Source organism: Mesoplodon bidens (genome assembly GCF_964165515.1).
Source record: "Mesoplodon bidens genome assembly, chromosome: Y".
Classification (NCBI taxonomy): domain Eukaryota; kingdom Metazoa; phylum Chordata; class Mammalia; order Artiodactyla; family Ziphiidae; genus Mesoplodon; species Mesoplodon bidens.
The window spans coordinates 47367371-47388048 of NC_138180.1; the positions used below are offsets into that span (position 1 = coordinate 47367371).

The 20678-nt window shown below is 47.8% G+C and overlaps 1 protein-coding gene across 4 annotated transcripts in view; it reads right to left on the reverse strand.

The window, feature by feature from the left end:
* Positions 1-20678, reverse strand: part of LOC308609733 (F-box-like/WD repeat-containing protein TBL1X) — a 225002-nt gene that overhangs the window by 130447 nt on the left and 73877 nt on the right. For all 4 annotated transcript variants that reach the window (XM_081223442.1, XM_081223441.1, XM_081223439.1 and 1 more), the window contains one exon: positions 9432-9505. The gene's annotated coding sequence lies outside the window, so the exon portion shown is untranslated. The remainder of the gene's footprint in view (positions 1-9431; positions 9506-20678) is intronic.

The following is a 20678-nucleotide window of genomic DNA, read 5'->3' on the forward strand; positions in this document are numbered from 1 at the left end:
CGGACGGCCCACTCACCGCCTCCGTCTCGGTCTCACCGGGCTGCACACCTGCCCAGCTTCGGCCCCGTGAGCAAGCTCCACCTCGCCATTCACAAGATGGGGCCGCGGCCGTGTGCACCCCATGGAAGGGCCGGGCCAGCCTCGTGAATCTGCAGCAGGGCTTCTCCCCCAAGGCACTGGTAATACCTGGGACCAGATCACTCTGTGTGGGGGGCCGTCCTGTGCACCACAGGGTGCTGAGCCGCATCCCTGGCCTCCAGCCACTAGATGCCAGGAGCTCCCCTGCCCCCAGCTGTGACAACTCCAAAACGCCTGCAGACACTCCAGATATCTGGGGAGGGGGAGGGGGAGGGGCAGCAAACACAAAGTCACCTCCTTAGGGAACCACTGTCCTCAAGGCGTCAGGGACCACACAGGTTTCCAGGTGTCCCCCCAGATAAAGGCCCAGGTCGAGACGCCTGGCTCTTCCACAGGCGGATCTTGTCTCCCGCCACCACCGCGGGGCCTCACTGAACCCACCCATCAAATAAGGCTCCTGACCTACCCGTTCTGTGCACAAAGGGTGACCCCTGGCCACAGGTGGCTCTTTAATCTTAAATGAATTAAAATGAAAGAAATCTGAAATCCAGTTTCTCAGGCACACGGGTCACGTTTCAAGTGCTCAAGGTCCACACGGGGCCAGAGGCTGCTCCACCGGATGGCGCGGGGGTGGAACAGCCCCATCTTCATAGGAAGTTCTACTGGGGGCGGCTGACCTAGGCCATCCGACGGCGTTCATTACAGTTCTAACGCCGCGCACGCTTCTCGAAGACCTCAGGAGAAGAGTGACCGGGAGGCAAATTAACACCAGGCACGACGGAGGATCTAGGCTTGGAAAACTAAGAATAACTCATTTTAACAAATGACAAGGGCTTCCCTGGTGGCGCAGTGGTTGAGAGTCCGCCTGCCGGTGCAGGGGACATGGGTTCGTGCCCTGGTCCGGGAAGATCCCACATGCCGCGGAGCGGCTTGGCCCGTGAGCCGTGGCCACTGAGCCTGCGCTCCGCAACGGGAGAGGCCACAGCGGTGAGAGGCCCGCCTACCACCACAAAAAAAAAAATGACAATGGCGGGCTTCCCTGGTGGCGCAGTGGTTGAGAGTCCGCCTGCCGATGCAGGGGACGTGGGTTCGTGCCCTGGTCTGGGAGGATCCCACATGCCACGGAGCGGCTGGGCCCGTGAGCCATGGCCGCTGAGCCTGCGCGTCCGGAGCCTGTGCTCCGCAACGGGAGAGGCCACAACAGTGAGAGGCCCGCGTACCGCAAAAAAAAAAAAAAAAAGTGGTGGTTCTTGAAGATTTAAAGAATTGGAATTTCTACAAACTGACCACTGGACCCTTGGACAAGTTGGTAATTTTAAGAACTGTATTTTTAAAAACAGGAAGTCGAGAGAGAAGGCATTTATTCCAAATTTACATGCAATAACTGAAAAATGTATGAACCTGGAAAATATTCAGATTGGCCTAAAGATATAGTCTGGGTTAAAGGAAAATTGTTGGACCTACCTCATCCAAACAAGCTATGTGGACCCACTGAAACGAACTGCTGCATCTCAGCATGTTACCCAGTCTTTCCTGATGAGCCTGCTCCCAGTTCTGTGCTCCTGGAGTCGTCCAGGTCCATCTACAAACCTGCTTCAATACTGTACCGCCTTCAACAGGCCTGGTATCTGCCCAAATGTGCAGCACACAGCACCCGAGTGATTCGTGGGTACAGCGCACTCATGTGCCCTGGTTTGTACCAACCCAGGGAAGGACACAACACCTTCTAAACTTCAAATAGCCCTGTTGTGCTATATTTTGGGGGACGGGGCAGGTGCCAGAAGACAAAAACACATTTACAAGGATACTTATCTTAAAAATCCTTAACTTGATAAAATGTACATTTTCATCTTAAAAACCTCCCTTTATTATTGGGTTGGCCAAAAGGTTTGTTCGGGGTTTTCCGTAACCTCTTCTGGAACATCTAACATCTTTTTGGCCAATCCAATATTTTGATAGCAAATGGTTCACTGGGTCTTTTTTTCTTTCTTTTTTTTTTTTTTTGCGGTACACGGGCCTCTCACTGTTGTGGCCTCTCCCGCTGCGGAGCACAGGCTCCGGACGCACAGGCTCAACGGCCATGGCTCACGGGCCCAGCCGCTCCGTGGCATGTGGGATCCTCCTGGACCGGGGCACGAACCCGTGTCCCCTGCATCGGCAGGCGGACTCTCAACCACTGCACCACCAGGGAAGCCCACACTGGGTCATTTTTGTCTTACTTTTGCACACATCCACACAAAACCCTGTACTGGAATGTTCACAGTAGCATGATTCCCATGGTCAAACTGTGGAAACAACCCATGTCCATCAACTGATGAATGGATGGACAAAATAGGGTCTAACCCTACAATGAAATTGTATTATTTGGCTATAAAAAGGAATGAAGCACTGACACATGCTACAGCATGCATGAAACCTTGAACACATTATGCAAAGTAAAAGAAACAAGTCACAGAAGGTCATGTATCATATGATTCCATTTATACGAAAAGCCCAGAATAGGCAAAGCCACAGGGACAGAAAGCAGATCTGCAGTCGCCAGGGGCTGGGGAGGGCAAGGAAGAAATGGGGAGTGACTGCTACGGGGCATGGGGTTTCTTCTGGGGGAACTGAGAATACTCTAAAATTAGACTGTGGTGACGGCTGTACAGCTCTGTGAATACCCTAAACACAATCAAATCATACACTTTAAGGGGGTGAGTTTGATGGGACATGAATTATACCTCAATAAAGCTGCTGAAGAAAGTGGCTTTGGCTGAAGTGGCTACAAGCCATCCAGCCTGGGCTATGAACCACAAATGCATTAACACAGCTCATTCCTTCTCTGAGACAGTGGATGTAGTCAGCAAGCAGAGGATGTTTCCACTCTAGGGAAGTGCGTACGTGTGTGCACGTGTGTGTGTGGCAGGGGCACTCACTTTTGTTAATCACTTCTGCAGTATCCACAGAAGGGAACATTTTCACAATCGTTTCTGCACTTTCTCCAAGGAACAATCTTTCTTGCTGGGGGACAGTGGACACACGGGGCAGGAAGTCAGTCCCAGCCACGACTCTGGGATTCCAAAAGCGATTCCAAACTGCAGTAATTCAGCTGCCATTTCCAAAACCCCTGCACGGCCTGGTGCACCCCACTCCGTTCGTCCTGCGGGTGCTGCGGTCCTGTCGATGGGAGTCCTGTGACACCGGGAGGGGCGCCCGCTCGCCAAGCCTCGCATGCGCCCTATCTGGCTGACACAGACCCTGTGGTGCGGACACTCCTCAGCCTCCAGAGACTAAATGGACCCGAGAACTTGCTTTAGCCACTGGGACCCCAAAGCCTCCCGGGGATGCGGAGCAGCCCTGGCCATGCCTGGGCTACTACACGAAGGAGGCATCTCACTCTCCTCTCACAGGGAGCCCACGGCTGCAGCATCACAGCATCAGGAGCAAACCAGAGAAGACACATCGCAAGAAACAGATCCCTGATAGGGTGATGTACTTTGTGGCAAATCAGGTCACGCCAGCCCTTGCTAGCCACAGTCCAGAATTTCTTTATTCATAGTTCAAGAACTCACCACAGCTGCAGAGTTTACAGGTTTCGAGAGCCATAAATCCATCTGCTCCCTGCTTATCTGAATTTCATACAAGATTAATATTCTACCTACATCCGCTGACAAAGACAAATAGCTACAGAACGCAAAGTGACAATATTCTATGTCAGTAAACACTGTGACAAGACTCAGTTGAAAACACATTTTCAGCTTAGATTTGGTGTTTTAGAGGAACATACATTTTGTAAACCAAACACTATGTGGTCACACAGAAAAATATCTTCAAAGTGGATGAAGGTCTTCCCTGGTGGCACAGTGGTTAAGAATCCACCTGCCAAGGCAGGGGACACGGGTTCAAGACCTAGTCCGGGAAGGTCCCACATGCATCCCACGGGCGGAGCAACTAAGCCCATGTGCCACAACTACTGAGCCTGCGCTCTAGAGCCCGTGAGCCACAACTACTGAGCCTGCACTCTAGAGCCCACGAGACACAACTACTGAGCCCACGAGCCACAACTACTGAGCCCGAGAGCCACAACTACTAAAGCCCACATGCCTGGAGCCTGTGCTCCGCAACAAGAGAAGCCACCACAATGAGAAACCCGTGCACCGCCACAAAGAGTTGCCCCTGCTCTCCGCAACTAGAGAAAGCCTGTGTGCAGCAATGAAGACCCAATGCAGCCAAAAATAAATAAATTAAATAAATACATTTTAAAAAAAACTTTTAAAAAAAGTGGATGGAAAAATATTAAAGGTTAGGAAATACCCAGCCCTTTATCACTGTCAAATGCAGTGCCTCCGATTAGAAGGTTTGTAAATGAAAGAATGAAAGTAACCAATAATGTAATTAATTTAACAAAGAAAAAATGTGAATCACACTTAAAATGAATCAGCAACATTAAAATAAAGACTAAATGCATACCATACCCAATAAGGTAATTAATTTAACAAAGAAACTATAAGTTAAAACTTGAATCATACTTCAAATTAATCAGCAACATAAAATACACCAGAAAATCCTTCTGCTGTGAGGATCTGCCTTTCAAATGAAGCTTTTCTTTAGGTTTACAAAAAAAAAAAAAAAGAAAAGAAAAAAATGCATACAACAGCGCCTTATTTAGTTTAAAAAAACAAAAGGTAGCTGGTATCTGTGTATTTTAAGACTTTAAAATGCCAGGAGACCACTTTGTTGCATAAGGTAACTTGCCAGAGATAGTATAAATTTTGTAACAGATTTTCAACTATTTCTACTGTGCTTACATCAAGCTCCAAGTCTGTACCCTACGATTTCCATCTTAGACCAAAAACCAGATCGAATCTTTGTGTGGCAGGCCCCCTCAGCAAAATAATATCCTGCTCCATTCTCAGCACCCAGCACTCAGGAGGCACTCCTTACCTGAGAAACAAATGAACAGATACAACATGAATTGTTTTCCTACTTTGCACCAACATGTCAAAGAAATTCATTTAAATTGTTCTGTGTAAATAAAGTTATAAGCTCATCAGAGTTGAAAAGACACCCCTGCAAGTAAACAACAGTTGCTTTAGGATTAAGTACCGCAATAACGTGTCAGGACAAAATCAGATCCCAGGGCTTCCCTGGTGGCGCAGTGGTTGAGAGCCCGCCTGCTGATGCAGGGGATGCGGGTTCGTGCCCCAGTCTGGGAGGATCCCACATGCCGCGGAGCGGCTGGGCCCGTGAGCCATAGCCGCTGGGCCTGCACGTCCGGAGCCTGTGCTCCACAATGGGAGAGGCCACAACAGTGAGAGGCCCGCATACCGAAAAAACACAACAACAACAACAACAGCAGCACCTCATCAAGCACTTTTCATCAGCTGGAGACCACAGAAAATGCAATTGTTCTACCACATGGGATTCACGTCTTTAAATCAACGGGCTATGGTTCCGCGGGCACCCAGGACGCTTTATGGCTTTCAATAAGACAAATGAGCAACACCCCACTCTAGCCCATGGCACCCCAGCCCTGCTGAACAAACCCCACCCCTCCCCGGGCTGCCACCTGCACCAACTTAGTATGAAAACCCCTGCAGCCGGTTTGGTCTTTAACACAACGGTCCACCCAGATGAGATCCACAAAAGACACTGTTTTGTCCTTGTTACTGTGTCCAGTTCTAATTAATTCTAACAGGAAACTCTCCGGGCTCCAGGGAACCACTTCTCTCGGAGTCAGGGCTCCTTTTAATGACAGCTACTGGGCTCATTTGAGCCCTTCCTGGATTTTATGAAGAGAAAGGAACTGGTGAGAACTGGCCACCCATTCCACTTACTAGGAACCCCCTACCAAAAAAAAAATAAAAAATAAAAATAAAAGAACTGCAGAGAAAAATGAGAAGGCAGGTGCTTAGAATAAGCAACACGCATGTGTGCGTGCGTAAACACACACACACACCACACACACATACACACACACAGAACGCAGCCCCAAAGCAAACACTGTGTATTCCGGGGTTCTCCATCACTTCCAGGCTGTGAATAAGGCAGGGGAAGTGGGCCAAGAGCAGGAGGGGGAACGGGAATGTGCACTGACTCGATGTGCTCAAGACATGTGGTACACGTTGCACCGAAACACTACGAAGCAGGGACTGACCTCCTCGTTGTACAGACCGAGCCTCAGAGCATCCAACCAGCCTCCCAGAGCGGCGCGGGGCCGGAAGCAGGAGGGCTCTCCTCCTCTCCTTCCTCTGTCCTTGCACTAGGACAACAGTGACAAAGGGCAGAACAGAGGACGCTGCTCGGCCTCTCGCTGCTCGGCCTCTCGCTGCCTGGATGAGTGAACTCCAGGTGGAAGCAAGCAGCCCCTCTGAAGGCGGCGCCCGGAGATGCGCGTGGGCAGCGGCTCTGGGAGCGCAGCCAGGCGGTCCTCGGCAGCAATAACATGGGCGCGTGCTACCCGTGGACGGTGGATTTGACCTCCATCACCCCAAGGGCCGACAGCACCTGCAGGGCTTCCCCGGGTTCCCAGGAGCCTGACCCTCCTCCCTGATCACACACACAGGCCTCCAAAGGGGGATGCAGCTCAGCAGGACAATGGGCTGGGTTCCCTCTGAGGCGGGTCTGTTTCTGTCCATGAAAGGAATTCATCCCCAGCGGCGCGGCTCAGATCCCAGCCCTGACGCTGGGGCTCTTCTCTTTGGTGGGGGACGCGGGGTAGCTTGCTCTCCACATCAGCTGGGCCAGAACTCTCTCCTGAGCAGCGTCCTGAAGGTGCGGAAGCCCGATGCCATGGCTGCATCTTCTGAACTCGGCAGCTCCAGCACTGCCCACATGACCGGGGGGGGGGGGGGGCGGCAGGGCTCCTCTGTGCCACAGCATCCTTCTCTGGACAATAGAGGCGACAATGGCACCGACCTCAGTGGACGGCATGAGGAATAAATGGGACCTGAAAACAGCAGCTGGCTCACACCGAAACCTGTGCGTGGGTGTTCACAGCAGCTCTGTTTGTCCTAGCCTCAGACTAGGAGGATCCCAAACGCCCTTCAACGAATGAGCGGATAAATACACACGGGTGCATCCAGACTGTGGAATACCAGGCAGGCGCTGGTAGTAATACACAACACCTGGGATGGATCTGAAGTGCCGGAGGCTAAGTCACTAAAGGCAGTCTCAAAAGGCCACACGTTGCATGAGTCCATTTATGGAACATTCTTGAAAGGATGAAATTACAGAGACGGAGAAGCCAGTTGCTGCCAGGAGCTGGAGAGGGTGACCGTACAGACGGGGCATACGGAGCTTCCCCTGTGCTGATGGACGAGTTCTGCATCAGATTACAATGGGGGTTGCTGGAATCTACACGTGATCATATTTCATACACTGTCCACATGCACGCACACACGCACGCACGCACAGAAGAACTGCTAAGATCCAGATAAGGTCCACATTTGTGTCAACAGTGCCGATGTCCATTTCCTCCTCTTGGTAAGTAGTACCTTCACGTAAGATGTTATCAGCCGGGGAAGGCGGAGGAGGGCGCTCTAGACCTCACTGTACTATTTGTGCAGCCTCTTTTTGAGTCTAACATTACTTCAAAATAGAAGTCTTCAAAAATAACAGTGTGTGATTGATGAACAGATAAACAAAACGTGGTCTATTCATACAATGGAATGTTACTTGGCAAACAAAAGGAATGCTACAAAGAAACTTGAAAACATTATGCTAAGTAAAAAAGAAACCAGTCACACAGCACCCACGTTAACGTGATTTATTTCTTTTACCTGAAACGTCCAGAATGGGCAGTTCCCCAGACACTGACCGCAGACTGGTGGTGATCAGGGGCTGGGGGAGGTGGGAGTGACTGGGGAGGGACTCCAAACGTGTATGAGATTCTTTGGGGAGGGATGACATTTCTTAAAATCAACTGTGACGGTTGCACAACTCTGTGAATACGCTAAAAACCACTGAATTGTATGTGCGCTCCAGATGGGTGAATTGTCAGCTGTGTGAATTATGGCAATGTCTGGCACACAGTAAGGTGTTACACAAGTATTTTGCCGTGATACACTCATCCTCCTTCACCCGTGGGGGCTGGTTCTAAAGGTCACCTTTGGCGCACAAACATGGCAGCGCTAATGCTAAGAGAATCAGAATCAGTCTCCTTTAGGCCCTGTGCAGACAGGGTCAAGTTCAGGGTCTTTGCCTCTTCCTTATACCTTTTCTGCCCCTCCCCCCAGTCCCCTGCATTCCACAGGCTGGTTTATCCACTTTTCCCTAAAAAAAAAAAGCTTTCTTATTCCTGACTTCCTCACCTTTGCCCAGAGTCCCGTCTAGAACGCATTTCCTCAGTATGTACTGAAATCCCATGCAGCACCGAACCCAACCCAAGTGTCCCTTTCAAGAGAAAGGTCCAGCCTTCCTCAGCTGCTCTAGCACAGGCTGATAGACCCTTCCTAGGAATTCCCACAGCAGCAGATGTCTGCAGCACCCATGGCACACCCCATGCACACCACGGCTTTCCAGCACCTGCAATCCCTTACCCCAAAGCACAAGACACATTTCACACATCCTGGTAGACTCCACAAGGCTCCAGAAGCAACAGATTCAAAGGATGGTCATCCCAGAAACAGGAGACTTTCATAAAAGGTGATCTGAAAAGGATGTTCGTGATGTGGCTGAGAATCGGGCCTCGCTGTAAACTGGGTGAAATACAGCAGCCAAGATGGCAACTCCGGAACCCAGACGGCCCTGTTCTCGGTGAGTCTGGGTTCTCTCTACCCCTCACAACAGTCCACGCGGGGCTCAGACAGGACGAAAACGCCGCCCCAGGGGCCTACGGCACAGGCCACGCTGCCTCACAATGGTACCAAACGAAGTTTTTATGGAAAATTCTGGTTGGTCCACAAGCAGTGGATGCCTGTCTGGATGCCTGTCATTTTCCAAACACATTCTGAGAGGCACATACAAGACAAAGGGAGCCTGTAAAAGGCGAAAGAGTCAAAAAGCTCTGTTTATTATAAATCAGCCACCTGAGGAAAAATACGTACCTGAAATGCACATGGGAAAAACCGGCAGCAATGATGCTTCCCTCGAAAGCACACGCACTTTAACAACCATCTCCATTTCCCTCTCCTAAACTTTCTGACTTCCAGAAGCTAAATAAAATAGGAGCTTGCTACGAAGTGCCGACGCAGATACAAAGCATTTTTTGGTTACCAAATCACCTATTACAAGAAATCCTGGGAAATCACTGTTTCCGGTACGTACAGCCAATATGGTAATAGTTAATTTTTAAGCGCAGAAAACGTGGAGCGGTTGACAGGATGTTCATTACGGAATAAGAAAGAAATCCATTTTACAATTCCACTTACTCAGAGCCAAATGTAGGCAAATCCCTTCTTCCTTCTAGGGTTTATTTTTAGGCCTGTTTTCTGTCTTCAGTTACCTGTCAATGAAAAAAATACCCAAAGTCAGGCAAAACATATCAACGAAGACATCTCGAATACATTCTCGACTGTTCGCGATGCCGGCAGACTTCTGAAATAGGAGGTCTTAAGAAGCTGACATAATCACGGCGTCAGATGGTGGAGAACCACTGTAGGTGAACTGCAGGCTTACATCTCTATGTAGAGCACACAATGTGACTGTCCACACACACAAATGTGTTCAAAAGTCTCACTATCTGAGAACCGACTGTGATCACGTCACCAGGGAACACCAGTAACTGAAACATCTACCCATCTCTCATTTTTCTCTAGCATCCTAAAACACGCTAAGTGAAAACACAGGTATTTCTAGATTCAATGCAACTCAGCACATGCTTACTGAGAACTACTCGCCCAGTCTGGTGGGAAGCGGAAACGCTGCTCAGTGCTGCCCTGGTTTCCGGGACACCTGAGGTCTGACGTCATGTGACACTTACCCGGCCAGATAGTGAAAAGGGGGGATAGGGGGGATCTCAGTGAGGGGAGATCAGTGACAATAAACTCGTCAGAAAACTCACAACAAGACTGTTTAACACGAGAGAAGTGATGAGGCTCAAAGCGGTAGTGGGAGACAAGTGCCCAGCGGACAAGGAGCTGAGATTACAGCGGGGGCTGGGATGCAGCTCTGTGAGGAGCGAGCCCTTGAATGGGAGTGAGAGTGGCCAGCAGGTGCAAATGTCCTGTGGTGAGATCGACCTTGGCAACTGGGAGACAGGGAGGAAGGCCAGTGGGCTGGGCAGCAGAAGTGAGGGACAGCAGGTCCTGGATCACAGAGGACTCTGCAGCCCTTGGAAAGGAGTCTGATCCTTTCTTCTTGACCTCTCTTCACCCAGCGCCAGACCGAACGAGAAAAGAAAATGTGACAATCCTTCTACTTAAAAACACTTCAGGGGCTCCCATCGTTCTTAGAACAAAACCCAGAGGAGCTCCTGCTCAGCAGAGGAACACAGTGGTTCACACAGTGCAGGGGGGGAAGATGAGAGACGAGACGGAGAGGGACGCACAGCGTCTGAGGTGTGTCTGGAGGTGTGAGCCGGAGGACGCCCCAGTAGGGCGGAGGTGTGCTGGGCAGGGGACAGAAGAAGCAAGGACGCCTTCCAGGTTCAGAGCTTGAGCAAAATTTGGAAGGTGGGGCCGTTGCCCAGGAGGCACGAAGGTTGAGCGGAGGAGAAATCAAGAGTCTTTTAACGTGTGAACTTTGCAACGCCCATTGGCTCTCCAAGCAGGCTGTTAACTAGGTAGTTAAGCACACAGGTCTCAGCAAGTGCGAGAGGTCCCAGTCACAGAGTTAAGTCCGGCAGTAACCATGACCTCTGAAGCTGAGGGCCTGGATGGGAGCATGTGATGCAGGACTTCTCATCTTCGGCACTCAGATCAGACCGTGGTGTGTGCGGTGGGGCCATCCTCTACGCTGCAGGATACTGGACAGCATCCCAGGCTCTGCCCGCTGGACACCGATAGGAATCCCCCATCCTCCCAAGCGGTGACAACCAAAACTGACCCACACTGCCCATGTCCCCTGGAGGGCATACGCGCCCCTCTGAGCACCGCTGGTCTCAAGAGGACCATGCTAAGTGAGGTAAGTCAGACTGAGAAAGACAAGTATCGTACGATATCACCTAGACGTGGTGGCTAAAAAACTGACACAGGGACTTCCCTGGCGGTCCAGTGGTTAGGACTCAGAGCTTTCACTGCCGAGGGCCCGGGTTCGATCCCCGGTCGGGGAACTAAGATCCCACAAGCCATGCAGCACAGAAAAAATAAATAAATTAAAAAATAAATACAGGGCTTCCCTGGTGGCGCAGTGGTTGAGAGTCCGCCTGCCGATGCAGGGGACACGGGTTCGTGCCCCGGTCCGGGAAGATCCCACATGCTGCGGAGCAGCTGGGCCCGTGAGCCATGGCCGCTGAGCCTGCAGGTCCGGAGCCTGTGCTCCGCAACGGGAGAGGCCACAACAGTGAGAGGCCCGCGTACCGCAAAAAAAAAAAAAAAAAAAAAAAAAAAAGAAAAAATAAATAAATAAATAAATAAATAAATAAATACATGATATAAATGAACTTATTGACAAAACGGAAACAGACTTGCAGACATAGAAAATAAACTTACAGTTACCCAAGGGAGAAGGAGGGAGGGATAAATTAGGAGTTTGGGATTAACAGATACACACTACCATATATGAAATAAAGAACAAGGACCTACTGTATAGCACAGGGAACTATATTCAGTATCTTGTAATACCCTATAATGGAAAAAATCTGAAAAAGAACAGATTATATAATTGGCTATATATATAATATATATAATTGACTATACGTAATATATATAGTCGACTATATATGTTATATAGTCGATTATATATGATATAATCAACTCTATATATAGTATATAATCGACTATATGTTATATAATCGATTATATATATAATATAGTCGATTATATATATATTATATATACTGACCACTGAACCCTGAGGAGGAGGACCTGGCCAATGAGACGGAGGAGCGTACAGCAAGGTAGGAGGGAATCCAAAACAGTGTGTGTTCTTGGCTTCTAGTGACGGCCGTCTCTCCAAAATCAGGCAAAGACTAGCAAATAACTGCTACTGAGGTGGAGGACAAGGACGACCGCGGCTGACAGGATGACCAGGACTCAGGCACGCCGTCTTCTCCGCACGGAAGAGATCTAGAGAGGCTTCACGGAGGAGGTGGCACTTGTTGGCGCAAGAAGTCGGGCAAGGTAGAAGAGAAAGGGGCTGCTGCTTGAGTGGTACTGGAGGCAACGAATGGGAGCAAGAGGAAGGCACGGAAGTTTCCCAAAATATCGGGGGATGCTCTTGCTGTCGTGGTACTCAGGAATGAGGATGCGGACAGCAAGCAGAGTACCATGGGGCCGGTCCGTGGAGAGAATGCGGCTGCCTCCATCCAGCAGAGGGAGGAAGGAGCCGCCCGAGCAGTACGGACCAACGTCACTCTTTGGGCCACCAGTGTAAGGACAGCTGCAGTGGTTGTGCACGCTGGCTCCAGGACTGCCCCAACAAGAGCTGGGAGACTGGGGGACCAGAGCCTTCCCTTTCTGACTTGGTCCTGCATCATCCTAGACCCCCTTCCCCCCACAGGGGCTCTGTCTGGACCATCAGGAATTGGAATTAAGGAGCCCCTCATGAACTTCTGGCTTCTCTTTTTTTTTTCATTTTGTCCAAGCTGACAAGGAAGGGCACAGGCTCCTGGCAGATCACGCTCAAAACCCTGAACGGTATGGAAGTGCTGACAAAACACGCCAGAGGCCTGATCCATTTCACTGCCCTGTTGTGTCTTCCTTCCAGCATTCCTGTGCACATGCATTTTATTTGTTTAAATGAAAACGTTTTTTAAAAAAAAAAAAGAGGAGTTACAGGCCTCACTTTGCTCCTAATTAATTATAAGAAACTCTCTCTGAACCACAGATTCCTCAGCTGTGAAATGAGGGTATTAAATTATTTATGAGGTTTCATCCACATCAAAAAAAAAAAATCTGAGAAACCATTTTCCTGTTGACTTCCTTTGTAAATTCTAAGGGAAAACACCTTGCAAGGAACTGAACCAAGAACTTGCAAAAGAATTGGTGGGGGAGGGAGGCGGGGGAGGAGGAATGTATCTCGTCCCGCAGCCAACTGAGCACAGAAATATATCCAAAGCGCGCATTTTTTCCCCAAAGTTGCCATAATGATTAACATTTCCACTCTGGAGAAATTCAGTTGTATCATCCTGAAAATAATGTGAAAAATCTGAAGTATGTTTTCCGAAGCCACGGTGCATGACACAGGAGCCGCGGTTTCCTCCCGAGTCCTTTTCTTTTTTTGGTGAGCCCTGAATTAACTGGGCCAAGAGCCAGGGGCTAAGACACATCCTGGTCCCAAAGGCAGGGGTGGGCTGCAGCGGTTCACGGTACCAGAGAATTCCAAACCACTTCATGTGCTCCGTATGGGGTTCAAGTTCTTCGTGATGAAGCTGCTGTTTGCTGCATTACCCACACTGTGCTGACCAGTGTTTTTATATATTGAGATGATTCGTTCCATACCAGATTTTAAATCTTTTAAATCGGTGCTTCTCAAATGGCGCTGATTTTGCCGCCCCCCCCGCCCCAACCCCGGGACACCGGGCAACGTGTGGAAACATTTTTAGTTGCCAGGACTCCGGGGAAGAATGCTACTGGCATCTGGTGAGGCCAGGGAAGCTGCGAAACATCCCACAGCCCACAGCATAGAGCCACCTCCACAAAGAATTATGTGGATCCAATGTCAGTATCACCAAGGTTGAGAACCCCGAATCTGAACCATACTAAAATTTCTATAATTTTGCCCAAGGTATATATACTGTATACTTTCATTTTCCAAGCCACCTTTCTTTTCAAAGTAATACACGTACACAGGGGAGGCAAAAGACTCCTCCTTTTTCACTGCAAGCATTCCAGCACCATCTATCCTCAATTCTACTTCACAAAGCAACCACTTTCAAACCTTAGAACTGTTTCTGTTATTGGCATTGCTCCCTAGTACGGACTTCCATGTTCCTAAGTTAAGCTGCTTATAATATATCCTATCAACGTCAGATACCACTTAACTTGATTTTCTCACACATGGAAGAGGATTTTTGGTTTTTAAAATTCCCATCACCAACCCTGGACTTACCCTCCCATGTTTCCCCAACAGTATAACATTTGGGGGGTTCAATCTAGACTGCACACGTTTTATTTTGACAATGGCATCGGCACCGCAGAGCAAGCAGTACAGTGTGATGAGGATTCCTTTCTTATGCAACCCTTAAATTTTCCTGGGATTATTAGTTGCCTCTGTTTTTATTTTCTTTGATAATTCCTCCAACACCCTCCACAACGTTTCAATTTTTAACTCGGATAACCTGTCAGTTCCACGTCTATCCTGCCCTCACCCCCACCCCCTCTCCCCAAATATATACACACCAGACCTTCCTCTGGTCTCTGCTCCAGTCTGTACTTGTCAGAGGTGGGTCGGCTCAGAGCAGATGCCCCGAGATCACACCAGCATCCTGAGAATCCCTTCTGCCTTCTTTGTTTCTGGGACCCCAAATCTTCCCCTTTCTTGGTTTACTCTCTCGTTCTGATGGGACACATTCTCTAGTAGCTTCCTGAGAAGTGATGTATGAAAGCTAAGTTATACTGATATCCTGAACATGTACAAACAACTTTATGCCACTCTAAATTAACAACCAGTGAGGGAATGACTTCGAAATTCTGAGTGAAAATAAACTTTCATAGGATTCTAAGCTCAGTCTGTTTTCTAACTTAAGAAATATGATGTCATTCTGATTCAAAATCCTTCCTATGACTTTTTTTTAAATTCAGAAAGCGCTTAGATACTGCCTTTATCCCTGATTTTCTAAAATGACATGATGATGAGCCTTCATGTAGTAATTTTTTTGATGTGCTGAATTTTTAGTCACAGTTTTAGTCACTTGGTTTGAAATTTCTCTTCTTCAGACTTGAGGTATTTTCCCCTCCCTCTCTTTCCTGGAATACCTGTTGGGCAAAAATCTAACTAACCATCTCTCATCTGATAAAGCTTTCTGCACTGTACCTTCATTGTCTAGTAAGGTATTCATTTAGCCACATGTGACTACTGAGCACTTGAAATGTGGCCAGTACAACTGAAGGCCTGACTTTTAAATTGAATTTAATGTTAATTAATTTAATTTAAAGAGCCACACGTGGCCAGTGGCTACCATATGTGACAGTACAAATCTAAAGACTATGACAAAGAGGATAAAAAGACAGCAATGGAAGATCAGTGCCGTTAGCACCCACCCTGAGATGATGTTAAACACGCATTCAGAAGAAAACATTGAGAGTGATTTCTAAATCCCCGCCGTTACTATTTCCAACATAAGGTTCTGTGATTTAACTCCTTAGGGCCTCCTTCCTCGTTAAGAACTTGAGGACCTTTTAGAATGAGATCACACAAGCAGAAACATCTCTCTGCACCTAAGACTGGATTTTATTACACCCAGTGTGTAAACAGGGCAACCGAGGGCCCTCTTTCATCTGAGGTGAGATAGGAAGGTCCCTCACAAAACAGAAATTTAGACCGACTCACAACATCATAGCAGAAAATAGCAGCGAAACATAAAAAATATAAAACACAAGGGACAAGACAACTGGTAGGTTGCTAACGGCAGCTTCTTTGAATGCCACCTCACGACGGCAGTGAGGGAGCCCTCACCCCATCACACCTGGGTGTAGACCACGGCTCTCTACATATGCTTTGGCAAGAAACACTGCTTCTGCACAGTGGATGCTCCAGGGGACAGAAACTAGAACAGCACGCAAGGCCTTCTCTGTGCATTCATTCATTCACTTATTCATTCAACAAATGTCGCAAATGTCGTAAACTGTCATCTATCTATTAGCAACAACCGAGACAGAAAACGGAACAAAACCAAACTGCACAAGTCCTAGGCACCTGCCACAAAGCCAACTAGCCTCTTGTTTCAACAGCATCGCTGAGAACCACTTTATTATAGCTGAGCACAGAATACAGCCGGCATGCCACAGCAGTGCATCCAAAACAAACAGTAGGATCACAACCAAAAGAAAGTCACCCTTCATTTTTAAACTTTGAAGAAAAACAAACATAGCACTGTAAGTATAGGGCAATAAATACTCAGGAAACATCATTCATTTTTAATTTAAGAATCAATGGGGAAACATACTTTCTTCATATACTCTTCAGGGAAGTCACTTAATATCCATGCATTCCTGCAAAATGACATTTTATTACGCTTGAAGGTTTTACAAGTTCAGTGTAAAAGTATGAGTTATTCAAATGAGGAGAAAAAGAGACACTAACCAAGACACATATAAACTTGATTTCTTCTTTAAAGCATTATGACACTAATAAGAAGTATTTAACGCTTGTAGAATTGGCAAAATCAGTATTGTGAGCATGCATGGATGTATATGAGCACATATATATAGACATGTGTATCACTTACCCATCACCCCACGGCAGCAGACTTAACCATATACATGTCACACGTGACGAATGAAAAGCACTTCCCCAACTCACACCATGATATGCCAAATAAATCCCACATACAAAGACCAAGACAGGACTTGGCACATGAATATCTGGTATGAGAGAGGTAACATAACATGACCCAATTGGGCTTACAGTTATATAATCCATCCACAGCTAGTATCAACGGAAAAAAAACACAAAAAACTTTCATAAGCTATCAGTCGCACAATATTTGTAAGCGTTAAAGTTTATTCAGTGGCATGAAATCTTACTTAGTGAGAGAAAAAGAATCACGACGTTTAAACATGATACATTAAAGTATTATGATAGGGACTTCCCTGGTGACGCAGCGGTTAAGAATCGGCCTGCCAATGCAGGGGACACGGGTTCGAGCCCTGGTCCGGGAAGATGCCACATGCCACAAAGCAACTAAGTCTGTGCGCCACAACTACTGAGCCTGCGCTCTAGAACCCATGCGCCACAACTACTGAGCCTGCGCTGTAGACCCCAAGAGCCACAACTACTGATCCCGCATGCCGCAACTACTGAGCCCACGTGCCACAGCTACTGAGGCTGCTCTCTAGAGCCCGCGAGCCACAACTACTTAAGCCTGCACTCTAGAGCCCGTGCTCCGTCCTCAGCGAGAGAAGCCACCGCAGTGAGAAGCCCACGCACCGCAACGAACAGTAAGTAGCCCCCGCTTGCCGCAACTAGAGAAAGCCCGCGTGCAGCAACAAAGACCCAACGCAGCCAAAAATAAATAAATAAATAAAGTTATTAAAAAATAAAGAAAGTATTAGGAAAGCGTGATCTTTCTTATTCAGCAAATTGTCAACCCACAGCAATCTGAACCTCTCCCCACAGATGTAACACCAAACTATCAATATAATCTTCAGGTGACACATCAATTTCTGGTCTACAGATGACACAGTGAGGGTACCATGGGGTAGAAAAGAATGCCAATTAATCTCTCCCTCAAGTCCCACAGCACTCTCTCCACATTTTGCAATGAGTACTAAGCGTACCTTTAAATGTAACTGTCAAGCACGTTATTTATTCACTGAAATTATCATGGAAGTTTCTGAACACCATATGGTCCTGGTGTTCAGGTTTCAGTTCCTACCATGTGCAAAACACATCCTACTCCCCCAACCCTCACCTGCAAAGGGCAAGGGTACTGTCCTCAATTTCATTTAACAACACAGCAAGCAAATCCCTCTGGGAAAACAATTAAATTCAACTCTATGCTTACCTAAATACCTCAAAATCTAGGACGCCAATGGCAACGATCAGCTAATTCAAGAACCGAGTATTAAAACACACGCACGCACACACACACAAACAGGCACACAAACACATCTTCCTATTCACAAACCAAAGTGCTTCTTCAGGTGTCAACCTTCTTATTTAGGAGATCAGAAAGATGTCCTAAGTAAAAATAAAGATTTAAAACTAAAACCAAAACACCCAGCACTCTCACACAAATACACTAGAGTTTCACCATACTGAAAGAAACTCAAGAACCCTCATAAGGCAGAGACCAAAATTATGCAACTCTCTGATCCTTCCCCCTTTGGAAACAAGATGCCCTCAAAATGACTTAAACCCCAGCCTTTTCCAAAAGTGGGGAAAAAAAATTTTTTATTTGTCAACTTGACGACTGAGAGGTGGTGTGTCACTAGGAATTGTTTCAGTTTGCACTGAGGGTCAGTCCTGCCCCCAAGTCTTTAGACCAGTGGCTCCCAGCTGGGGATGACTGGAGACGTTTCGGGTGGCCACACCTGGGGCTGAAACTGAGGGTTTCTCCATCACCAGCAAGCTCAGGCAGTTCAGCTAACAAACACGTCTCCGGTCTGTCCACAGCTGCCTCACGCACACCACAGACTCTGTCTGGCCCTGCCATGCCTCACCCTTGACCCCCAATCTTTTGCCCCAGCTGTTAACAAGCTCTCCTAACTAGTTTCACATTCCCCAGCCTTTTGCACCTTTGAGAGAAGCCAGGTGTTCAACCCTGAGAACTGTACCGCCGGTAGCGTCTCCAAGTCACCTGTCCTTCTCACCCTGTCTGCAAGCTCCCCACTGAACCCACGCCTTGCTGCCGGGGCACTTCTTCCAGGCACACCCCTCGGGTCCCATAATGAAAGTGAGAACTGAGATGCAGCTCGGGCTTAGCAGCTCTCCTGCTTGTGATGCGGACATGTCCTGTTATTCTATCCAGGATGCAGCTGGCCTGGCAACTACGAGTGGGGTAGCTGGGGCCAGAAGGGCCGTGACAGCCCACCCCCGGCCGGCTGTACGCATCCTTGGGCCAGGCGTCCCCACGCCTCCACTTCCACATCTGTACGAAGGGGACAGGTAACTGACTGAATCCTCACAACAACATCAGGGGTGGACCCCACCAGGCACACGCACAGAAGGGACACAGAACCCTCCCTGGCACAGAGGGAACACCACCTAAGTACTGGATAAAACTCCTTTCGCCACTGTGGTCCACGCGCTCCGGAATCAGCTTATAGCCTCGTCACCAAGTACACGTGCGGCCCCAAACAAGAACCTGCGAGCCGCGTAGGTCCCTCTCCCTGTAAAAGCGGGACGCAGGACGCCTACGTTACACGACGGTCGGGAGGAACAGAGACCGTGACTGTAAAATACACAGCACGGCTCCTGGCCCATCAAAGCTATTAGTCAGAGGCCATTCCTACTGGCTGTTACTAACGGAGAAGAGCCAAGGCCCTGAACTGATCCAGAAAAGTCATTCCAGATCCTTCCTTCTCATAAAATCGAGAGATAGCTATTCTTCCTGCACTAATTCTTTATGCTTGTTTAGTGGAAGACCCAAAAGAATTTTTACTTCAATAACCTTGATTTCACTTCCTGCTTTTCAACGAAAGTGATGAAGCATAATCAAGGCTCTGGGGCCCAGTTTTCAATGGAGTTTAGAGGAACGTGCTCTCCCACTCTGGTGGAGAGAGAAAAAGAATTTCTGCTCCATTCAATGTACCTTTAAGCCCAGGAATTCATTTTTTAATGGCTTTTTTCCCCCAGTAAAATTAAATGATTCAGGACTTTTGTTAATTGTTATGAATCTTTCTTTCGTAGATTGGTTTCTGAAGAACTTTAATTTTCACGCTTGAAAGGCCTAAAAAGTTTAACTAGGGTCTGCTCAGCTGCTGCTTTTGACACAGTCCTCATCCTACTAAATTCAGACATACACTTTGCCCCGATGGACTTCAACAGGAAGCATCCACATTAAAAGAAGATGCTGCTAATGTATCAGAATTCAAAAGCCACTGTAAGCCAACACCTTCTAAGAAGACACAGCACTCTCTCATTCACTAAAATACCTAATGATTTCCCACCTGGGAAAAGAAGGAAAAAGATTTGAGGTGGGTCCCAAACACACACACATGCACAAAGTAGCAAAAATAACATAATGAACGGCGTAAATCAGGGCAAACAGGAGATAATGGCACGAAAAAATGAGATAAAGCTGAAAGGTGGGGACAGGACCCAAAGTTTGCCATCAGACACAACTTTACATCAGCTGGAAGGGAACTATATAAATCAGATTCTGAGTTTCCTAGACATCGATTCAAAGAAACAAATATAATTAGATGCTTGATTCACAGTATCCAAAAAATGAAGGAGATACAAATATCAAAAACACAGCAACTAGAGTTTGATACACATGTAAAATTTCTCCCATGGGTCCCAGAGAGGAAACTGTGGACTTGGTACAACTCTACCCTCAGTAAATGCTATCCACCAGATTTTCACTGGGTCACTTTTAAAATAACCCTCAGTGTTAAGATAACCATACGGCACCAAAGCACAGCTCAGCAAATCAAATTTACAAGTGGATAACAAAATGGTAGCAGCATGTAGATCTCCACACAGCCCAGTTTGCTCCAAGGCCACGTCTTAGAAGTGCTCCAAGTCCCAACTGAGGGGCGGGTCTCCTGGGGTCACAGAAACACATTTCAGTCTATCGTAAACACATTTCGGTGCCAATATATATACCACTTCTACTGTATTGCTTCTAATGGTTGCCTAGTAACCGACTGTATGGGCTAGATCATACTATGATTTCACCACTGAGTTCA